The sequence below is a fragment of the Rhododendron vialii genome, chromosome 7a, assembly GCF_030253575.1.
Source record: "Rhododendron vialii isolate Sample 1 chromosome 7a, ASM3025357v1".
Lineage (NCBI taxonomy): Eukaryota > Viridiplantae > Streptophyta > Magnoliopsida > Ericales > Ericaceae > Rhododendron > Rhododendron vialii.
The window spans coordinates 40,257,556-40,272,839 of NC_080563.1; the positions used below are offsets into that span (position 1 = coordinate 40,257,556).

The 15,284-nt window shown below is 39.3% G+C and overlaps 1 long non-coding RNA gene across 2 annotated transcripts; it reads left to right on the forward strand.

Annotated features, from left to right (window-relative positions):
* Window positions 1-11,785: 11,785 nt before the first annotated feature.
* LOC131333120 (uncharacterized) lies at window positions 11,786-14,588 on the forward strand. Of its 2 annotated transcripts, none has more exons than XR_009201720.1 (3): window positions 11,786-11,960; window positions 13,195-13,471; window positions 14,248-14,588. It is a non-coding gene; the product is annotated as an uncharacterized LOC131333120 (long non-coding RNA). The 2 variants fall into 2 exon arrangements; XR_009201719.1 differs by having other exon boundaries at window positions 11,790-11,960; window positions 13,195-13,408.
* The last annotated feature ends 696 nt before the right edge of the window (window positions 14,589-15,284 follow it).

The following is a 15,284-nucleotide window of genomic DNA, read 5'->3' on the forward strand; positions in this document are numbered from 1 at the left end:
TATGTATATACAAAAAAATATAGTATATTTTTGGAGTTTAAAAATGCACGAATTTCAGTAAGGAACATTTAAAGTGAGACGATATTAAAGCAACACTTACTATGGTGTATGGTTACACTTACTACATTATATGACTAAATCCGTTCCGCATTGTCTTCTTAAAAAATAAGTACTTATTTCATATTTTTAAACTAAAGATTTAATGTGTTTACACAATTTATTTTTTGATATTTTTGCACCGTTCAAAAGATCTCAATAAAATCTATCAAACAAGATCCATATTTTTAGAAAAATTATTTGTGTAAATACATTATTTTTTAGTTTGAAATTGTATTCTCAAAAAATATTGAGTTTAAAATTGTCTTCTTAAAAAATAAGTACTTATTTGGGAATCTAGAACATGCCTTACACTAAACTTAATTACACATATTACTGAAATATATTCACAAATCATCAATAATTGAGATTAATAATTTAATAGTTGAGATGAACTCAATCCAAAGAAATTGATTTTAACACTCTAAAAATTAATGGAGGCGCTCCAAAATGACGTCGTTTTGTGTATCAATAGTTCAATTTTGTAGCCAATTTATCAATTTTTGAAGTGTTAAAATCACAATACTCAATCCAATTGTTAGAAACAATTAGAAGCATCATTCTGGAAACAATTAGAAGCATCATTCTTCCCAACTGCTTGGGAAGCTTATAGCCATTGGTAGATAGTAGTAATAAATTTTTTGTCTAGGGTTTGTTTCTGCATGTGTCCTCCGAAGATAGTTGTCCCCGTAATCCCATCCACCGGTTCCCTTCCACCGCTACCACCACCGGGATCTACATCTGCAATCGGTGTCCGTTCCGTCCCTCTTGTTGATCGGAGATGGCAAGTCTTCCTCCTCCTCCTCCTCCTCCTCCTCCACCAGAGAAGAAATCCGCCTGTATGTTCGTAATCGACGAGGATACTCGTAAGTTGGAGTGGCATGCCTTTGAAGTCTCCGAGGACCCTAAGCACAACCAACCCCTTCCTCCTCTTTACATGAGGTTTTCTCATGACTGCTTCAGCCACCTTCTTCCTTTTCACGACGACGACGAGCCTGGACGAGTGACCACTCTCGATCCCATAGCGACTGCTCCACCGCAAGCAGACGACGGGGCAACGGGCTAGAGTTTTTGGCCGAAATAGCCAAAATTTGTAATCAAATTGGAAGAATACTCATCTTTCCAAACGTTTTGTAAAAATAGGCCATAATTCCTTTTCAAAAGGGCGTTATAGGGTTTAGGCCAACTCCTACTTGGAAAAGAGTCCAAGTCGTGAAGGGGTGTTTTAAGTATTATAGCTCCTTCCAGGCCTTTCAGGAAGGAGCTATAGGTTGAAAACCCTGACATTAATTAAACCCTCCCCTTTTCTCCTCCTATCTGATCTTTCCCTTTCGCTCTCCACGTCGATCGCGACCTCCGAACCTTTGCGATCTCCTCCAGCTGCCCTCCATCGTGCTCTCCACCCTCTCTCATCTCCGGTGTGCTCTCCACCCTCTCTGTTGTCACTCACACTCACAGTAAGTCTCTCTCTCTCTCCATCTTCCTTGCCATTCTGCCCATTTACAGCCCATTCCACTTTTGGATTACTTGAACCCAACGTAGGGCAATCAAGTTTGGTGATGAATCGACAACGGGTTGAAGAGAAAAAGAAAAAAAATTTGCCCTAAACGTAAGGGAATCCTAGCTGGACACCTGCATCAGAAACCATATATTACAGCGGAATTCCTGTTCTGTACATTTATTTATTGTTGCTTAGTAGTTATGACATTTAAATTTATGAAATTGTTGGCTTGGCGATTGGTTCAGTTATTTCGTGGTAGTTCAAAACCTTGAATGCAATATAAAATTCCTTGAGTTCCGAATGCCTAGAAACTAAGGTAAAAAAAAAAAAAAACTAAGGTGAAAACCCCCTAAGAATTCACATTCATAGAAATAGAAATCTCACATTTATCTCAAAACATTATTGGGAATGTGAGATTGCGGGTCCTAAACTAATAGTCATTGTTAGGCCTAATTCTACAATTTTTATGCAGTAAATTAGGGATTGTACAGCCATGTTATTCCTAAAAGTTTACTTTAGAGGTTAATAACATACGTTTTAGAGTTATACCGTTTATTGCTGAGGAAATCCCTTCATTGGATTTCAGGTTTCGAAATTTCAAAACCAAAAAAAATGTCGCACAATTCGAAGAGAACATGATTTCAAGAAACGAAAGTGAAAGGCAACTAGATACCAATAGAAGTAGCTTAACTCAACATTCAGCCCACTGAGTGACCATGGCAGATATTTCTCAAAGACAATACATAATGTATATCTAACACAGCAGCTCTGGGGCTGCAACAATGTTTGGTCCTCTTAGGTTCAGAAATGGTTTTTTTTTTATAGAGGTTACAGACTTCAAACAAGGTGTTCATAGCAGCTATAAATGAGAGAATTTCTTAAAAGGTCGAAGGGGAAGAAGGTATAATATTTTGAGAAGGCCTACACAAATGCACGGGGACTTCTGCTCAAGAAGAGGGGGAAAAATGGGACGGCTTGCTATACCAATAAAGATGATAGGTTTCCGGAGGAAATAGAGGCATGGCATTCAATAGCTCATGTATCACATGGACAACAACTGAATACTGGCTCCACATGAGAGCTAGTAGTTCTGAGGTTCTTGAATCTCTAGACTTCATGAGCCCTATGTGTGAGCCTTATGTAACGTGCAAGGCACCCTTGAAAGGTCGCTGCTACACATTTTACAAGTAGTAACATAGAACAAAGACAACCACTGCTTAGTGCAGTTGGTCAGTCATTGCCTCTCCTTTGTGGAAGGTCTTGGGTTCGTGCCCCACAGAGGGCAGGGCCTTTAGGGGACCAGGGCTATGGATAGCTTCTGGTCTCCCCGTGCTAACTCTAACACCCCCACTAACCCCCGCTGATGTATATCGCCGTGGCAAAAAAAAAAACATAGAACAAAGTTGAAATTACAATGAATGAGAATAATTCTTTCATTGTGATTTCCAACATACTCCTTTTCTAGATTCAATCAGGATCAAGACCATTGGAGGAAAAGTGTATTGTTAACTCTCTACCAATAACCAATGTTATGGTGAAAGCACAGTTACACAAATCCCATCCTTGTCACCTCATACCTAGTTGTTCAGCAGACTCAAATTCCTCATATGTATACACATCCATAAAGCAACACACTTGTGGGTCAGTTGTGACAGCATTAACTATTGTTTTGGAATTAGACACTAAATAAGCAAAATAAACCAAAATAGGGGCAATGATTGTATGAGTGAAGCATATAAGCTTAAGACAACATAAGGAATAACGAGTAATACCCAAGGTTGTGAAAACGGGGTAAGTATCGACCATTGAGTATCATTTTCTTAACTATATGTATCATATTGGGTTACATATCAAGTATCACAAGATACGTTAACAAGCGTAAATACAAGTTATGCCCAATACAGAATAACAAATTTTATTGCACATATCGATAAACACTTTGAACGGAGGAGGGCTTACAAAATTAATGGCACCTATTGAATAAAAACTTTGATGATACAAATTTTGCACTTCAACTGTGTAATATTTCTACAAATAAAAAGATCAAATATTCGTGCAAGAATATTTACTTAAACATAACCACATAAGATAGGTAATGAGATACATAACAGGTTTAGCTCTTAACAAACCAAACCATTGGATATGTATCTTATTGTATGTGTACCGTAAGAGATGTTCATAAGATATGTGTCGATTGACCTCTAAACGCATCAAGTAATAAGGTACGTATCGCTTATCATAGGATTTTTACAACACTGCCCATTATAGATTGCTCCTATTTAAACGGTGTGTCCTGGGGGAAGTCTATTAACACAATCATTTATACAACCATTTGTACCATATGCATATGTGGCATTTTATCATTGGTAAGTAAATGGTAAGTAAACGATTTACAACTTTTTTGTTTGAATCCATTAGCAACCATATATTCTGTAATAATTTATTTATTGTTTACAAAATTGTAATCTTTTGGATGATAAGTTGAATATGTGGCATTTCACTAGTTGAATTTGTTTAGTAAGTTACGTACTTAGGTGAAGTTTAAGAGAAAGTAAATTCATTCACTTGGTGATCGTGGGAGAGAGAATTAATAGTACTCACAAACAATCATACTACAACAAAATGTCACTCTTGTAGAACAAACCCATGTAGTGGGTTTCTCTCTTTAACTCTTCTCCCTCTCTCTGGGGTTTCTCTCTCAGACTAGCTAGTACATCCCACCATACATATTTGTAAACAAATTACATAATCAACAAACAACTAATAATCAACCACTCCTCCCTCTAACTATGTGCCACATTCAAATTACCAATTCGGGCTCTTCCTCTCTCGTTTATTGGGGAAGTTAATTTGGAAATTTCTATATCATATCACTCAACTCTTTTATATCCAATCTTTTCCAAATTAATAGTAATTCTAATTTTTTTTAACACAATCGTGAAATTTTTTAATATCTTTATGGCTAGTCTATTTAATATCTTTTGGAATATTACATTGTGTTAAAAAAAATTGGGATAACATAACGTATTTCAAGAATGTGTTTTTAGGGTTAGAAATATAGTTCCTTTTCAAAAGGAGCTATTAGGGTTAGAAATTTTAGGGTTAGAAATATAGCTTCTTTTCAGAAGGAGCTATTAGGGTTAAAATTATAGCTTTTCTTAAAAAGGCGCTACCTACGTGGCGGCCACATGGCACCTAACCGGCCACATGGCACCTAACCACTATAACGCCTTTTGAAAAGGAGCGATAACCTATTTTTACAAAACGTTTAGAAAGATGGGTATTCTTCCAATTTGATTACAGATTATGGCTATTTCGCCCAAAAACTCTACGTGATTTTTTCCGGAAGTGGGTCATTCTCTTTACCGTATTTGTACATCAGTAGATGGGACGAAATTGGGTGATGATTCTTCAATAGAACCTATTATTGACCTAATAGGCTGCGGCGGGGTTTGGGATTCCAATGCTTCTATCGATTATTCCGCTGTTGCTGCAATGCCGAATCGTGTTCCATGCTTGTGCTTGCCTCTTTCTTGGGGACAAACTTTATTATTATTATTTCCAGAAAGAAGAAAGCAGCGTGGAGGAGGAGGAGGCACAAGCTTCTGGGGCTTTTATGGCTTACGACCCAAAACTAAATGAATGGGAATCTCTACCTGACCCTCTGCGTAAGTGGAATTGTTCTTCGGGTATCTTCGCAGCAGCCAAGAAGGACGCGTCTGATGGGCCATGTATTGTAGGACCAACTGTAGCTGTTGGTCCTCTGACGAGCCATCTATCTTCGAAGAAATATTTGAAGGACCAACTGTAGCTGTTGGCAATAAGTTGTATTGGTATGCACTGGATGAATTCCACCAGTGCCTGATTCAATATGATTTTGTGGACAAGACTTGGTTCCGGGGCTCTTTACAGTTGCATAACCATAAAGACTACCTAAAGGAGGAGCTCTCCATTTATGACCCCGTCCACATCACTTCCGTCCACGCTTGGCTCATCTAGGTGGTGACTTGTTGTTCTGCTTCTTTTGCGTTTCGAAGTTGGGCACTTCTTCTCGCTTACACTGCATGAAGTTCCAAGTAATTACTAACAACGATTCTCCTGATAAAGAGGGATTTTTTCCCTTGGAGGTTTCCATCCTATCTTGCCAATCTTATTTAGTTTCTAGGATAAAGGGTTTTGTTGATTCCGTGGTGGTGTAAGCATCTTCTTTATATATATATATATATATATATATATATATATATATATATATATATATATATATATATATATATATATATATATATCTTCATTTTTGTTCTTCTGAGTTGTTGTCCTGGCTTTGCTTCAATTTTTGGATACCACTGCATATTTGCCAAGCATCTTGGGTACAAGTCCAGAATCTCCCAGCAGTTGATGGTATTGTTAGCAATTTCTCCTTATTATTGTCGGTACTTGTTTCTTAACAGCAACAACCTTTTGTTTTCTTATCCTCATGTTTCCGTCCCTCTTGTTGATTGGAGATGGAAAGCATCAGAGGAGAGTGCCCCACAATGTTTCCTCCACCGGACAAGAAATTTTCCTGTATGCTTGTATTCGACCGGAGTACTCGTAAGTTGGAGTGGTATGCTTTTGATGTCTCCGAAGACCCTAACCACAACCAACGTCGTCCTCCTTCCCCACCCCCTTGCGTTAAGAAAATCATTGGTACGTACATGAAGCACCTTCTTCCTTTCCACGATGACGATGATGAGGCTGGAGAGATCTTTGTGTATTTCACACCTTTACGCTCCGCAGTTAACCTTAGCAACCCAGCCCTTGTATTGCCCTGTGTTCATCCCCTCGCTTTCAAAGTTCTATAATCTTAACTCAGCGATGGTTTATTCAAATTTAAATTTCTCTTTTGTTACGTTATAGAGGTATTAAAATTCTTTTTCTATGTCTTTCTATTGAAATGGTTTCCGAACACCCTACAAACCATGTCTCATGCATTTCCAAGCTTCAATGGATTTCCTCGACCCCATGGATGCTCCGTTGTCATCCTTTATAGTTTACTCAACGTGTCTCTTAACTCATTGTCATAATTATTCGAAGAGGCCTATTAGTTTCTATGTTCCGTGGAAATGAAACTACAACAATATGGGTTGGGCTAACCCTTCCTACCAAACCCTGATATTCAACCACCTTACCCCCTCACCATGGCCCAAATGCCCTACCCCATGGGGTACACCCCTGCAAAGTTCATCAAGTTTGATGTCAAAGACGGTAGTGATCAAGAACGTGTCATTCGGTTCGTGGAAAGTCTCGAAGCATATGGTCATAACCTTCGCCTTCGAGACTTCTCCAAGTCACTCACCGATCGCGCTTACGCTTGGTACTTCAACCTTACCCACATTCTCAGCCTTGCTGAGGCAGCAGTTTGTCCAACATGGATGCAAAATATTGGGAGGTACAGCCTTAGACCTTGACGTGTGGCTAAACTCCTGCCCCCCTCCAACCTAACAGGTAGTCACATTTATGTGATCAAAAATTCCATGGTGACCTACATGTTTCCTATTTTTTTGGGATTGTTGTACAAGATAATAGAAACACTAGGTAGTTTTCTTGAGAGGAACCGGCCTCATGGGGATTTGTAGAAAAATGTCACCATAGCCATTACTGATATGGACTATGTCCAAACTATTGGACGTAAACGCGTTCCCCTTCCTTGTCCTTGCATCGATCAACAACCTACCCGAGTTTAGCTCTCCTGTGGTACCTCAAGACAAAGCATGTGAAGGTATCTAGGAAGACTTGTGACAGTTGAGAAAGATGGTGGAAGATGTGCTCATTAAGTTTCCATTGCCGCAGGGCACTCGTTTGTATCCGGGAACTATTCAGGCAATTGATCTATAACACTCCCACTCCCAGGTTTGATGGTCAATCCTCATCTCTATCCCTATATGCAGGTAAAAAGATGGCATTTTACTTTTACTCATCTCCTCTGTTTCTTCCCAAAGAAAAAATATGTGGTTTAATGCACAAGTTCCAAGAGGTGAGGTTTAGAAATTAAGATAAGTGTAATGAGGTGATACTCAGGGTTCAAACTCTCCTGAGATGCGATTGAGGTTGGTGAATGGAAGAAATGAATTCCGATGGATGAGAATCATGCAGGGATAATGAAAAACAACTTGTGTTAGGTATGTGTTGTACGAGAGAGAAGGCGCTCGACCATATCACATACAGTAGCGCTTTAAATCAAGAGACGATGTCGTTCCATACAGGAGGATTGTAAATGCACACGCCAAAGAGAAAAACAAACAAAAGACTAGTGGAAAAGTTACAACGAAGCTATTGGTATCCCTCTTGACGCGTTTCTAAAAGTGCATGCCATGATTTGTCAGGGATTGGATAACGATGAGACTGCAAATAAAGATTTCGGTGCCCCTTTGATAAACTCCTATGTCACGGTTCTTGAGGTTACAAAGGGTTTAAGGTCAAACACTCCTTAGGTAATTTGGATTTTATGAGTAAATAATTACATTTGGCTCAATGTAATTAAATTTCAAATGTAATCCAAATTACCTTAGGGGTGTTTCACTTTGAACCCTTTGTAACTCCGAGCACCATGACGTAGAAGTTTCATCAAAGGGGCACCGAAATCGTTATTTGCAATCTAATTGTTATCCAATCCTTGACAAACCATGGCATGTCCTTTGAAAGCGTGTTAAGGAGGGATACCAATAGCTTTGTTGTAACTTTTCAGCCGTCTTTTGTTTGTAATTCTCTTTGGTGTGTGCGTTTACAACCCTCGTGTATGGAACTGCATCGTCTCTTGATTTGAAGCGCTTCTGGATTTGGTATGGTCGAGCGCCTTCTCTCTCGTACAACACGTACCTCAACACAGGTTGTTTTTCGCATGATTCTCATCCATCGGGGTTCACTTCTCCCATTCACCAACATCAGTCTCAGGAGAGAGTTTGAGACCCTAAGTATCAAGTCATTAAACTTATCTTCGTTCCTAGACCTCACCTCTTGGAACTTGTGCATTAAACGACTGATTTTTTCTTTGGGAAGAAACAAAGGAGATGAGTAAAAGTAAAATGCCATCTTTTTAGCTGCATATAGGGATAGAGAAAAGGATTGACCATCGAACTTGGGAGTGAGAGTTATCGGTTACTGGAGTAGTTCCCATGGATACAAACAAGTGCCTCGTGGCAATGTGAACTTATTGAGCACATCTTCCACCAACTTTTGCAAGTCTTCTAAGATACCTTCACATGCTTTATCTCGAGGTAGCACAAGAGAGCTAAACTTGTGTAGTTTATTGATTGATGCAAGGACGAGGAGGGGGAATGCGTTTACGTCCAGTAGTTTGGACATAGTCCATATCAGTAATGGCTATGAAGACATTTTTCCACAAAGCCCCATGAGGCCAGTTCCTCTCATGAAAGCTACCTAGTGTTAATATTATCTTGTATAACAATGCTAGAAAAACAGGACCCATGTAGGTCACCACGGAATCCTTGATCACATAAATGTGATTACTTTTTAGGTTGGAGGGGTAGGAGTTTAGCCACACGTCAAAGGTCTGAGGCTGCACCTCCTAATATTTTGTGTCCATGTTGGACAGGTTGCCTCAAGTAGGGTTGAGAATGTGGGTAAGGTTGGAGTACCAAGTGTATGGGGTTGGTTGACTTACCAAGTGTAAGCGTGGTCAGTGAGTGACTTTGGAAAAGTCTCGAAGTGGTTTGAGAGTTTCCATGAACCAAACATTCTTGATCACTACTGTCTTTGCTGTCAAACTTGATGAACTTTGCAGGGTGTACCCCTTGGGGTAGGGCATTTGGGCCACGGTGAGGGGTAAGGTGGTTGAATATTAGGGTTGGGTAGGGAGGGTTAGCCTAACCCATGTTGCTGTAATCCACCGTGCAGCATGAACACAGGAATCCCCTATTAAAAACCACAACTTTACTACCATATAAGCACATATGGTGCAGATGATTTATTGTCTTACCACTCTTACGTACCTGGCTTCACTTGGTTTTCTTTCTTTATATTTCGCGTAGCTCCACACAACTGCTCATAGTAGGCCCTCGCCTTACAGTTTGAGACTTTTTGTCGGGTAGAAGCCATCATGCCCAAGCTTCCCATTGATGTCTTAATTACTGGGGATCAAGTACAAATTTATTACTTAACGTTTTCCTTCTCATGCACAAAAAAATTCTTACCATGGTCTGTGGTGCATATTTGAACCAAAATGTGGCAGTTACCTTCAAAGAAACTGCATGTATTGTATATAGCAGTATGTCTGGAGCATTTGACCATGTCAAGGCTTTAGACAGGCTTCTCACTGCATAGTTATCCAAAACAGATTCCTGTTGCTTAAATTTTCTTTATTTGGGTTGAATGAGTTAAGAATCACTTGGGTGAGATCATGAAGCCAAAGTTTTATGCATTGGTGGTGCTTTGGGGCATGTGGTCAGAGGGTCGGATCTCAGGGTTCAATGTGTTGTCAATGCTGAAAAGAAAATTTTCTGAAGAATATGCAGAGTGCAGGAAAGGAAATGTGACTTTTGAGTCCCATGTTGCAACAACGAGTTACATTGACTAATTTATGACATATATCCTGTGAGTGTGGACACAAAATACCTGGCTCATATTCTTATTGCAGAAGTTTATGCTTTCCTAATTTGACGTGCTTTGAAGAAGGTGCAAGGGCGGAAGCTTAAGTTGCTGTATCAAGCTGGCAAGGAGGTGTTAATCAAGGTTGTAATCCAGGCTATTCCATCTTATGCCACGCCTTGTTTTTGGCTCCCTAGTATATAAGTGACAAGTTGAATTCTCTCACAAGAAATTACTGGTGGAAAGGGGATCCGAAGAGGGGGAATAATTATGTTGCCTGATAATTAAGGGGGAATGTGTTTTAGAAATTTTATAGAGTTTTATTTTTCTGGTACAACTGAAAGGAGAAACAAGCAAACAAAGAAATAGCCTTATGGGGTTGAGCCCCTCACAAAAGCGACACCTGACACATCGGCGACAAGCGAGGGCCAGATATCATCTGGAGGGATAAGCAGCATGTAAAGGACAGAGACTCTTTATGAACCCCACTTGGTTTTTACCTACTGGGCTTGTTTGCTGGAAGGCATCTACTTTCCTAACTCATCTTTTTAAATCCCCCAAAAGGGAGTCACGTGTCCTGGGCCTGGTCTAGCCTGATTTGTTGGAAGAATGTACTTCTTCCAGGTGTTTGGTGGCAAGTTCAGAAAGGTAATCAAGCTTCAGACTTTTAATCCTCAAAGGGGTGAAATCCCTTTGTTGCGGCTGTGGTGGATTATTATAAGGGGCAATGGGATGTGGGGATGTTTAATCAGTTGGTATCCCCAGAGGAGTTTCAGGCCATCAGCTCAATTCCCATAGCTTTTGAAACTTAGGATAATGTGTTGGTGTGGCATTTCAATATGGCTTTTATTCTGTGAAATCAGGGTATCAAGTGGCTCTCCAATCGCAGTATCTGTTTGTGCCGTACAGCCGGAGCTATCTTTCAAACCGAATAAGAATGTTTGTGAAACAATTTGGAAACTAGAGGTTTCCCCTAGAGTCAGAAGCTTTTGGTGGAAAGCATTCAAGAATGTCATAGCCACTCTTGAAAGTGTGCTGCTTGTCTTATCTGTCCAATTTGTAACAAGGTTAGAGAATCAATAGAGCACCTTCTCCTTGAATGCGACTGGGTTAGGGTGATGTGGTTTGACTGTGATTTGCATGGTGTTATTACACATGGAGCTGTTCCGTTGTTTTTAGAATGGTCTTCTCATATTCTTGATTGTGATAACACGCAGAAGGAAGCAATGTTTCGAAGAGCATATATGCCATTTTCAGATTAGTCAGCAGATCTTCAACTTGAGGTGACTTATTGGGGGAATTTCTTCCCAACTTGTCCCTGGCCATTTGGACTACTACTCCCTGGACTATTCCAGCCAATGCTGGTAAGTGATTCATGTCACTTTGTTCTCTTTTTTTCATATTCTTGATTGTGATAACACGCAGAAGGAAGCAATGTTTCGAAGAGCATATATGCCATTTTCAGATTAGTCAGCAGATCTTCAACTTGAGGTGACTTATTGGGGGAATTTCTTCCCAACTTGTCCCTGGCCATTTGGACTACTACTCCCTGGACTATTCCAGCCAATGCTGGTAAGTGATTCATGTCACTTTGTTCTCTTTTTTTCATATTCTTGATTGTGATAACACGCAGAAGGAAGCAATGTTTCGAAGAGCATATATGCCATTTTCAGATTAGTCAGCAGATCTTCAACTTGAGGTGACTTATTGGGGGAATTTCTTCCCAACTTGTCCCTGGCCATTTGGACTACTACTCCCTGGACTATTCCAGCCAATGCTGGTAAGTGATTCATGTCACTTTGTTCTCTTTTTTTCTTTCCTTGGTGATCCTTCCTTTTTGTTGTTAATGGAAATAGGTAATGCGATATGAATAAGAGGATAGATAGGGTTGATATTCAGCTTCCTTATGCCACTTAGATGGTTCTTTTTGTATTTATAAACAGTGTCTAAAGCATGACCATCTGCGTACATCGTTGGGCTACCTACAGCCTAAAAAGTGCTCGTGTGGTAAATAATGCATTCTCCTGTAAAGGTTACTGCAGTAAATTTGTCTTTTATAGTTATCCTTTCTCATCCACAATTATGACCAAATTAATAGCTTGTAGTAGAGCGCATCCTGAGTAAGTGCTATGTATTCGCTTCAATTTTATCTGAATTCAAGGAAGCTAACCATTTTCTCCCTGGCCTGATCTGTATATATTTAAGCCATAGACTATTGCATCGACCCACAGTTCCAAGAAAATTGAATCCTGACTTGGCAGGAAATGATGATGTCATTTCGCGTTGCTTATCAACCAAGAAAAAATAAATAATGGTTCCCTAGCATATGGCGTAGACTCTGGTATGAATGATAATCACTTGCCCAGGGCCATAAAATCATTATTCAGCGAAATTTTGTTCAGGTCTGTTTCCTGATAGTATGCACTAGTACTATATAAGACATGGCATATGGCAGAATCAAACTTACTTTTAGTCCTCTAACATGTCTTTTTACCTCAGCAACAGTTGCCTGCGGTGGCAAAAAGCATTTACATCTCTATCTGCCACTTTTTCCCTTGTAAATTTCCACGCATGTACTATCTACTACTTTTTCATGCTCAGCTGTTGGGGTGAATCCTAAGCTCCAATATGCTGTGGTTGAGGTACATGAACTCTTGAGAGATGTTTCAACAACTCCTGCAGATGGAAAGAAGAGGCTTTGCAATGTTTTGAAGGAGCAGAAGAAGCCTTTCCTTATCATAGCATCAGACCTAACTGGGGTGCAAAGTTTTGTTGCGAAGAAAGCACTACTAGGGTCAGATCTTGAAAACTACAAGTTAATTCCATAAATATAAACTTTGACTATATTATTTCATTTGGAAGTCCTGCCATTCAAAATTTTGTCCCATTTTCACTCTAATTTATATTATGTCCATGTCTATTCTAACATCAGAACTGCCAATCTTTGGAGATTCGGTGCAGTGAATATTTTTGTATGACATTGTCTAACATGTGGATTTCAAATTTGGCTTCAGTTATATTCATCCAATAGATGGCAGAGAATGTCCGGTTGTCCTTGGGGGTGACTGTATTACAACAGAGTCTGAAGGGGACTAGTCACGGCCCATGGGCAGGAAGATTATGTGACTGGCTTGAAATATGGTTTGCCCCTACTCTCCCCTGTAGATGACAATGAAAAGTTTACTGAAGAAGCAGGAAGGTTTATTGGGCTTGATGTACTCGGAGACGGTAATGTTGCTGTAATTGAGTATTTGGATCAATACACATCACTTAGCATGGTAGAACCATATAGTAAGTTCTCTGATCTCATTTTATCACAAATTCATGAAACTCTCTCTCTTTTTTATTTTATAATGAGCATTATAAAGTAGGATGAGTTAGGCATGGTGGTATACAAGGTCACACAATTCCTCTGCTACGGAACACTAGTGTCCATATGATTGGCAAACAAAGAAGCCTACGATTTTTAGGGCAACTGAGCAATGGTTTGGGTCTGTAGAAGTGTTTAAGGAGGGCTGCAATGGATGCAATAAGCAAAGTAAAGAGGGTTCCATCTCAGGTATTAGGTCCTCTATAGCAGCAAATCATGGTATACTTGTATGTGACGATGACCAACCCAATATTGAAGTCCTACATAAACCAGTCAAATCAGACCATGCTGTAACAATTTGTATTCTCTAGCAGGTTTGGTGTATCATCTCATGGTATCGGAAGAAGTTGTTGGTGTATTTGTGCACTGTGTTGATCCATTAAATTAAGTTTTACAACTAGAAGTAGCTGCTTTCTGAACTCTAATCTATATTAGCATGTTGAATTATCAGAAATGTAACCAACATTTAATGGAAAAAGAGGTCATGGATGTTTATGGTAATGGCCTATGGGGTTCCTGACTTCTTATTTTATTTATTAAAACAAAGTGTTTGTATTGCTAATAAGGGATCAAAGTTACGCGGAAGCCTATATAATCCGCTTCTTTGAGCATGTGCTTTACTTTTAGTGTTCTTCATCAGAAAAATATACCATTTTCTTTGTCTAACGACGTTCTCCAAATTGCATAACCTTTTCAGGCCGAAAACAGAATTTCTGCAATGACTTCTAGTTGCTCAGGCTGGTGTATTTCATGGCAAAGAACATGGCGGCGCGTCCCTATTCCAGTCTTTTATCACTTGGAATCAAAAGAACCTCTCCTGAATGAAGAGACTGCTGACCATATCAAGTGTAACTCACCACCCAATATCCGGAACTACTCCGCAAGACAATCGGACAAAGGAAGATGGTCTTTAATAATTGTTCTAATTCCAGACGTTTGTAAGTTTTAGAATGTGTAAAATACTATCAAATTAGGCTTTGTCAATATGTTATTTTGTACTGTATTTCGAAATCTTTCCATTTAAGAAAGTGTTTTCCATGTGTATTGTTAGAAATCAAAATGTCTACGTTATATGGACTATGGAGTACGAAATATGGAAGGTTTCAACGTTACCTTTTGAAAATCAAATGATAGAATCAATGTTTGTGCTTGGGAACTTTAAAAGCTATGGGTTCAATGTTTGCCTTTCACGAATGGAAAAAAGAGAGCAATAGTGCTATAACCACACCGGCCACTTTACACACCCACACACGTGTGTGGGTGTGTATTTGGGTATGGTTTTAGAATTATTGAAAAAACAATATCTACGTTAGCCATTGGTGATGTTGTGAATGTGTTTTGTCCTCCAAATTTTAAATAAGAATTTGGCAAATCATATTTCAAACTTTCTATTTTGAGGATTTCCAGTTTTACATTAAATTGTGAATTGTTAGTGACCAACAATCTGTGCGTGAAATGTCTTTGTGGACAGACTTTTTGTTGGAAACCTAGGGAATCTGGGTTTCTCGGATTAGGGTTTGGTGTTTTGGTTTGGGCCTGTTTTAGGTGTTGGGCTTTGCCCATAGGGGGGAAGGAAGTGGAAGAACATCGTTTGATCCCACAAAATAGCAATAATTTACATGCATCTCGTTTGTGACTGAACTTTAATTTACGACGTATTTGCTTTTGTTGTTTCATATTTACCCTCTTACTGCTGCGGCTTCTTCAAAACAATTTGTGAACTATCTGGTATTT